The sequence below is a fragment of the Panthera uncia genome, assembly GCF_023721935.1.
Source record: "Panthera uncia isolate 11264 chromosome C1 unlocalized genomic scaffold, Puncia_PCG_1.0 HiC_scaffold_4, whole genome shotgun sequence".
Lineage (NCBI taxonomy): Eukaryota > Metazoa > Chordata > Mammalia > Carnivora > Felidae > Panthera > Panthera uncia.
This window is the reverse complement of record NW_026057585.1, coordinates 78847640-78855755: the sequence shown is the minus strand read 5'-3', so window position 1 is coordinate 78855755 and position 8116 is coordinate 78847640. Positions and strand designations below refer to the sequence as shown.

The 8116-nt window shown below is 45.4% G+C and overlaps 1 long non-coding RNA gene across 1 annotated transcript; it reads left to right on the top strand.

Moving 5' to 3' along the window:
• The first annotated feature begins 1427 nt into the window (after window positions 1–1427).
• On the top strand, window positions 1428–4773 carry LOC125913752 (uncharacterized). Its single transcript, XR_007455067.1, has 3 exons — window positions 1428–1587; window positions 2304–2408; window positions 3984–4773. It is a non-coding gene; the product is annotated as an uncharacterized LOC125913752 (long non-coding RNA).
• The last annotated feature ends 3343 nt before the right edge of the window (window positions 4774–8116 follow it).

The window sequence follows — 8116 nt, the reverse complement described above, 5'->3', positions numbered from 1 at the left end:
ATGTTAGAACATAAAGGGCACTCGCACCACTGAGAGTTAGATGGGCATTCATATAGCAGTCAGAGGGGATGCACAGGAGCCTGATGACTAAGGTCATGATGGGGCTAATATCACTTAAACGCAAAGGCTGTAGTGGGAAAAACTTCACAGCAATTAAGGAGAATGTATGGGCCCCAGAGACTTTCTGGGGGGGACAGGAGGGATATGGGAGTGTTCAATTTAAAAAAGGGAAACCTCACTAAAGTGGACTGAGGAGGCTAGAAGGGGAGTCTGTAAAGGGGAGCCCTACCACTGAGTGCCAATTACAGGAAAAATTGTCCATTACAGACCCTAACAGAGGAATTTCGACAGGAAAGAATCATGAAATACAGGCCCAACTGGGAAAGCTATACACAGTATCTTCAATAAGAAATTGACTCTCCCTGTAATTCAGCTGGTGAGAAACCATCATCACCCTGAACTCTTGCTTTCTTCCATTGGGCTTTTATTCAAAACAACCCCTCTCAGGTTCTTTCTTCTCCACAAAGTAATAGTGTTCCTGTCCTTTGTTTATTGGACTTGCCTATGGTATTGCCCCAGCTTGCTTGTCCAGTACTGTAATTCTTTGCTATTCCCAAATGAGCCCATCTTTTGCTGGTCAGACAACTGGGAGCTTTATTTTTAAGGTTAACAAGAGTTTAGGGAACCAGACAATCCATCGGTGGGAGCTCATGGCCAAGCTCATGCTCCACACCCACCCCCCCCACCGACTGCACGCACACTCATGTGCACACACACGCACTGATGCTGCCCTATTGGTCTGACCTTGCCAGAAGCTATGAGAAATCTACCAGTGACCTGACCACGTGTCCTGCTGTCACTAACTTCAGGGAAATTTGACTGCAGTCATGGAGATTTCAATGCCCCTGGTCCCAATTTCACAGCCTTCCTCTCTCACTCCTCAAGCCCCTTTGCCCACAGCTCGCCCTGGCCTCCCGTGGAGACCTCCCAATAAACTGGCAGCCTTGTTTGATCATCTCAAAAACAACTAAACACACATACTGTGGGCCACATGCTCTCGCTTCTGCGCCAACAGTGCTCCAGGTGGATCGTTATTGCCACATGTGAGATGAGAAAACCGAGGCGCGGAGTAACGGAGCAAATCTGACTGCAGCAACAGGTCCTTTATGATCCCAAGCTCCCATTAAGATCAGAAGAGGAAGTTCCTCTGGGCTTTGTCGTTCAGAGCTCCCGGTCAAATTGTGTGCAGTGGAGAGGCGGCACGCTGCTCCCAAATTGCCGAATGGCAGAGCAGAATTTTGCACCCTCGTCTTTACATGTCTTCCACAGACTGCCTCAATCAGATGGGAACGGTACTTCTAAGAGACAAGTAAAGAAGGGGATGCTCCTGCGCCTGCCTTTTGAGGAGCAAAGCGGCAGCCCTCTCTGACAGCACAATGTTCCATTGTTCCTTTCAACTCAGGGACGGAGCTGACAGGTCCCCAGAAACTGTGCCTCCCCCATCCTTCCACACCCCTTGAGAGTGCGCCCGGGAAGAAAGAGGCCAGCTCCAATAGGGGTGGGGGGTGCACCGAAGAAGTCCTGAAGGTCAGGCTTAATGAAGGGCAGATGGGTGGGGCTGGGTGCCCCAGAACCAGACTGAGACAAGGATTAGGTGGCTTACGTGGGGCGTGATTCCGGGTGAAAGAGTTGGGAGTAACCCAGGGAAGGAAAGGAAGCCAACACGCTTTCTGACGTGAGCACCTGGGTCTCAGCCCCTCAGGAAGCCCCTGGGAGACTGTGTGGAACACGCCTTGGAACAGAAAGTGAGCGTTGAGCTACTCATCCTCTCCAGTGACTGCTTGAAGGCTGTTCCCAAGGGTGGGAACTCCCCAGCCATCCTGCCCCACCCCCACCCCCACCTCCCGCCAAGCATGCTCCGACTAGAGAACACCCTCAGGGAGAGGGCTTGCAGTTGCAATCTGTTACCAGGAAGAGGATGGTGACTGCAGAGGACAAGGACAGGGCCTCCACTATGTCTGCCACCCCGGGGAGACTCCGTTCTAGTATCAGTATTTCCAGGTCAGGAGAAGTGAGGGCAGAGGAAGATGGAGAGTACATGGTGGGACTGTCTGTCCATTCGCGCAAGATATTGTTCTCTTCACCATCTCTGCACCTATGTCCTCATCAGTTCGGTGAGGCTGATCACATTCTCTGTCCCGTGCAGTTGGTGTGGAATCACATGAGTTAATATGTGTGAAGCACTCAGGACAGTGGCAGAGTAAGTGCTCTCACTAAATGACTCTGCTTTGCCTGGTCCACAGGGTTGAGAACATATTGGAAGCCCCATTCCCATCCATGATGTAGAGACTGGAATCACTTTTAATGCTTTTATCCTGGCACAAGAACCCCAGGAGACTCCTTCCGCAGTAAGTTGGGCAGACCTCAAGCCCTGAAACAGGCCTCACCACCTAGATACCTCCTGGTCACTTGCCTTCCTGTAACCTCCAGTCCTGTTGAGTGGTCCGCCTCTAAGGCCAGCTTCTGCTTTGTTGTTCTGTCCAGGGTTTACGTCTTCTCCTGAGGCAGGAGCTTTGCCCTGCACCCCTGCCTTCTGGCCTGATGGGCAGACCCTGAGCTCTACCAGCCCCTCTGCTGGAGGGGTTGGAGGTGGACCTTAAATCCCACTCCCTGGCTATGCTGGGGTCCTGCTCCAAGGAGATAGCTGCACTCTCATCTTCCCTTTGCTGGGGTGAGACCTCAGGGGGTCAAGGTCCTGAGACACCCTTGGCAGCACCAGGGTATGCCTTCCTGAGCCACCCACCCAAATGGGATGGGGGAGGAAGCCCAGCATGAGCATCTGAGCACCATCAGCCTTGTCCTCTGATCCCATGACCAAAGCCCCCAACTACACAGAGGCTATGTGTGGACTCTGTTTCTGACACCCCAGGTCCTGAAGACCCTTTGGCAACACCAGGAGCTCCCTCCAGCCTCTTGTGAGTCATACTTGACGAGGACCAGCTCTGCTCCTGGCACACGGGCCACCTCTGCTTTGCCTCCTGCATTGTCACAGCCCTGAGCCTGCCTGAGTTAGTCCTCTCCTTAGGGCGTTGTGGCTACCAGTAGTGGCTCTTCCCAGGACAGGGGTGTGGCAGGGAGGTGCACCTGGGTCACCATCAGAAAACATTGCGTCCATCTTAGTGGCCCTTTTCCTACTCAGACTCTAGAATACAGGTTTGCTGATGTTAGTCTTCTTTGGAAATGCATTCACATTTGCTGGGACATGATAATGGACAGAAATTGCTGCAAAATTGACTGTTGGGGAAATGTAAGGGTGACGGATTCTCTTAGGGGCACGTGGCCAACAAGAGGCAGTGCCCATACTCGATGCATTTAGCATCTTTATTAAGGATCTGGTTGAAGGAACATGAACAGTGTGGTTCATCATCTTTTTTTAACTTTAAAAATTTTTCACAAATAATTTATGTTTATTACAGAAAAAGCAGATGGGCCAAAGGAAAATTAAGAAAAATGACTCTCCATCCCACTATTCGGAAATAACCACTCTTTTTCACATTTTGGTGCAAATCTGCAATACCTACATGTGCATATATAAATATGTGTCAAGCTGAAATTCTGGACCTAAGGCTTTTTTTTTTTTAAATCTTGATGTTTAAAGCTTTGATAAAACAGTTTGTGGTCCAGAAAGTGATACAGACTAGCATTGACCTTAGGAGTAAACTGTTTATTTGGGAAAAACCCTTTGAACAAAACATTAAGCAAATACCTCCCTCCTGCAGCTCTAGGGGAATGAACTGATATTGAACTATTGTACTTGATGCCGTTGTCCATTTGGAGGCCATTAGACAGGGCCCACCCAGTTCACTGAAGGAGAAATGAGCATTTGTGCTGTCAGCCAGGAAAGAATAATCCTGGGAAAGCAAGAGAGGCCCAGACAGGTGAGCCTCAGACAGGGAGAAGAATATCTTTTCTCTTCTCCCTAGGTCCTAAAACGACCAGGACCTCGGAAGCCTGGACATCACAGAGACTTCTGGCAGAGACAAAGATGGCCTCCAGCTTGGTTGAGGTGGCAGCAAGGCAGTGAGAGTCCATAGGGGTGCCCAAGGAGGGGTCTGGGGGAAATCAAAAGCAGCCATTTCTTCTGGGACTTGTCAGTTTTGCTTGGAGGGGTGGTTCCCTTTGGTCATCCCCAAATTTAGTGAAAAGGCAGAGACCAGTGCTAGCTGTGCCACGTAACTAAGGGAAGAGCTCTTCCGGGCTGGAGTTAGAATGGTAAAAGAAGAGCAATGCTGGTCCTCTGAAGGCCAGCCTGGAGGTACCAGCAGGGTCTGGCAGAAGATCACCAGTCCCAGATACAGGACACTGAGCCTGTCTCCTGGAGCTTGCAGGGAAGAAGAGGCAGGGCAATGCATGCAGACCGTGCCCTGGGGGACTCTCAGAAAGGACCACATGACCCTCTGAGGGAGGCTCTGTTCCTGACATCAGGCAAAACCAAGATGTGGAGCCTAATCATTTACAGTATTAGCTGAAATATGTTCTCACCAGCTGGTGAAGTCTGAGACATTCTATTTGTAGACATGTACTCTACCTGCTCTCCTGACATCAGGCAAAACCAAGATATGGAGCCTAGTCATTTACAGTATTAGCTGAAATATATTCTCACAAGCTGGTGAAGTCTGAGACATTCTATTTGTAGACATGTACTCTCTACCTGCTCTTTTGAAATGGGCTTCCCCACCACCACCTCAACAATATATTGTGTGAAACTGTCCATATCAGTAGATATGGACAGTGTCACTTTATTTTTTTTATTTTTTTTTTTTTTTATTTTTTTAATATATGAAATTTACTGTCAAATTGGTTTCCATACAACACCCAGTGCTCATCCCAAAAGGTGCCCTCCTCAATACCCATCACCCACCCTGCCCTCCCTCCCACCCTGCCCTCCCTCCCACCCCCCATCAACCCTCAATTTGTTCTCAGTTTTTAACAGTGTCACTTTAATAGATGAATCATGTTCCTCTTCACACATGTATTTACTATAATTTATTTAAACATCCCTTTTTGTTGAAGCAACTTGAAAGCAGAGTGGTTCTGAGATAAGCAAGGCAGGGATGTGGAGAAAGGTGAGCACGGGCCTTTCAAATCACTGCACTGGCAGTGATTTGGAGCTCCTGGGGCAGTGTCCATTTGGCTTGTCCTCAGAGTCAGGCTCCTGTACTCATGTATCCACTCTCAGCCATGCTGATAGTGTTCTGATACTGCCCATGCTGGTTTGCAGCTAGAGACTATGCCACTTTTTCCTTGGCTTCTTCTTAGAGAAGAAAAGGATCAGAAAAAAGTGGCATGCCATAACATCTCTATAAACCCCATCCGTGTTGAAGGCTTTCAGTTGAAGATGGTGGATGGAACGTAGTGTTTATGTCCTCTACTTCTCTGGGGTCCACTGAAAAATAACAGTGATAAAATATTTTAAAGGATAAAGAGAATTGGGGAAAGAACAGCAACAAGCAAGAGATTTCAACAATTTTTAGAGGATGCAAAGCAGAAGGAGGGGTGGTAACTGTTTTTTTCAGAGAGGAAGAAGTGACACCTGCAAGTCCTTCTAGAGAGAAGACAGTTCATGTGCTCTGCCCAAGGGCCCCTGGAGAGGTCAGGGCTTGGAGGCACTGGGTTCCGTGGAGAGCAGAGGTGAAGCTCAGGGCTGCACACAGAGACCCAAGTGGATACACTGGGCGAATAGACTCTCCAGTAAGATGTGAGGAGTCTGCACACTTTTCAGTTTCCTCCTTCCTAACAGAACCCTGCCTTGTTAGATCAATCTGTCTTGCACACAGCATGTGCTTCAAGGGGAGACCTAATCCCAGGTCAATCAGATGAGACCTGATTGGCCTGAGCCAGTTAGCACAGAACGGTTCACGTGGGCTCCAAGAGTGGCCTGTTGATGCAGGATGACCCCATCAGAGAAAAAAAAAGCACTAGCAGAGAGATTTTCTCTCACTTTCTTCAGTTGGATATTGAAGTATATAATAAAAAGAGTGCTTCTCAAACTTTCATGTGCATATGAATCACATGGGGATCTTATTAAAATGCAGATTCTGATTAGTAGGTCTGGGAACTAGCTTTGGATTCTGCATTTATGACAAGCTTTTAGGTGATACTAATATTGCTGGTCCAAGGACCATGCTTTGAGTAGTAAAGGCATAGCTCATTTCCTTGTGGCACGATATTCTGGTCATGAAGGGAACCAACTCATTTGAATCAGACGTTGAGAAGAGCAAGGCGAAGAGCCTGAAAAACCCTAAATCCTGGATGGCATCATTGAACTACTGATCCATACCATATCTAGAGCACTCCCTACTTTTGAACTTCTAGTTATATGGAATAACATTTTTGCTTAAGGTAGTATAAGTCAAGGCTCTATCCATTACAGCTATACCCTGGAGGTGGTGAGGAGAAGATTATTCTCTAAAGAAGGAAATGGGAGAGGATAGGATTCAGAGGCATTGAGTGTAGGGGAAGGGGAGGCTGGGAACCAGGTACAACACTGAAAACAGGAATTAATTAACAGCCTGTGCATGAATGAGGCATGAAGGAACTTTCAGAGTGGCAGAAATATAAAAATTCATTCAACATACAATGAAGATTTTTACATTTTACTATGCATAAATTATACCTCAATAAAAAATATTTTTTAAAGCTGCACATGGATATTTTGGCCCCTTCCCATGTCCCATGTCCAACCTTTTAGATGCCAGAACATGACAACCAGGCAAGGGATTGAAAGGTTCTTTTCTGGGTAAGTGGAATGGCCCCAAAGAGAAGACTCACACATTGTCATTTGAGACTTTCCAAAAGGAACAGTTTGGCATCTGATCACCCTATGGTGAAAACCTACCAGTTGTTAATCCTTCTGCCCAGCCCCACACACAGAGATTTCAGTCATCTATTTAATACCTATTTCATGATTACTAGACTCTTGAAAAAATGCACCAACATAAAAAAAAAGCATAAAAAAAAACCTTGACAATTCTGATATCAAAACTAGTGTGGGAAGAACTGAAGAAAGTAGAGATAATGCAGGACTCAGAAGAAAAATTAAAAATGAAAGAATTAGTACACTTAGACCCACAAGAGAAGACACTTCTTTCATTAAAGAATAGGGTTTATTAAGAAAGGAACAATTAAGGAATAAGAAAGAACTGTTAGAAATTAAGAATAGGGTAGAAAAAATACAATAATCTAGTAAAAGATTTGGAGGAAAAAGATAATGAAATTGATTACAGCACAGAACAAAAAGAGATGGAAAATGTGGAAGAAAATGCAAGAGCCTTAGATAACCCATCAGCAAATCCAATATCTGACAAAGAGAAAAATTAGAAAGAGAGAACAGAGAAAGGAAATGGTCAAAGAATTGAGTTAAGAATATTTCCTGGAACTAGACTACATTTTCTACCTCAGGGCTTATATAAATTTGGGGGACATCAGGGGTAAGAAATAAATCCTAAAAGACTCCAAAGAGAAAAAAAATATGCAAAAGATAGATAATCAGAATGTCATTTAACTTCCCAAGCATAGAATTGAAAGCTAGAAGACAATGAAACAATGAATGCAATAACATTTTGAAATAAATACTACTTTTAGTCTTGAATTTTATATTCAGCCAAACTAGAAATAGTGTGAGGACAAAATAAAAATATTTTCAAACATAAAAGCTTGGAAAAAATTACTTTTCATGCATCCTTTCTTAAGAAGCTCTTAGAGGGTGTGTTGCAGCAAAATTAGGGAGTAGTTCAAGAAAGAGGAAGATGAACAATTAAAAAATGGTAGATCCAACCCAAGACAGGAGTAAAGGAAATCTCTGGAGGATAGCTGTGCAGGAGGTCTACAAATTAACCAGCACAATTGGAAGATAGAGGAAAGAATTCCCTACAATGGAGGTCTCCAGGAATAAAAAGGGGCATAATAAAATATGTGATATGATGGAATTTTTATAAACACTAATGCTATGCGGATGACAGGTCTGATTGATTTTTTTAACTTTAAAGATATAAATGTAGAAAAGGATGCAAGGGAATACTAGGCAATTATAAACTCTAAGGAAAAACAAAAACTT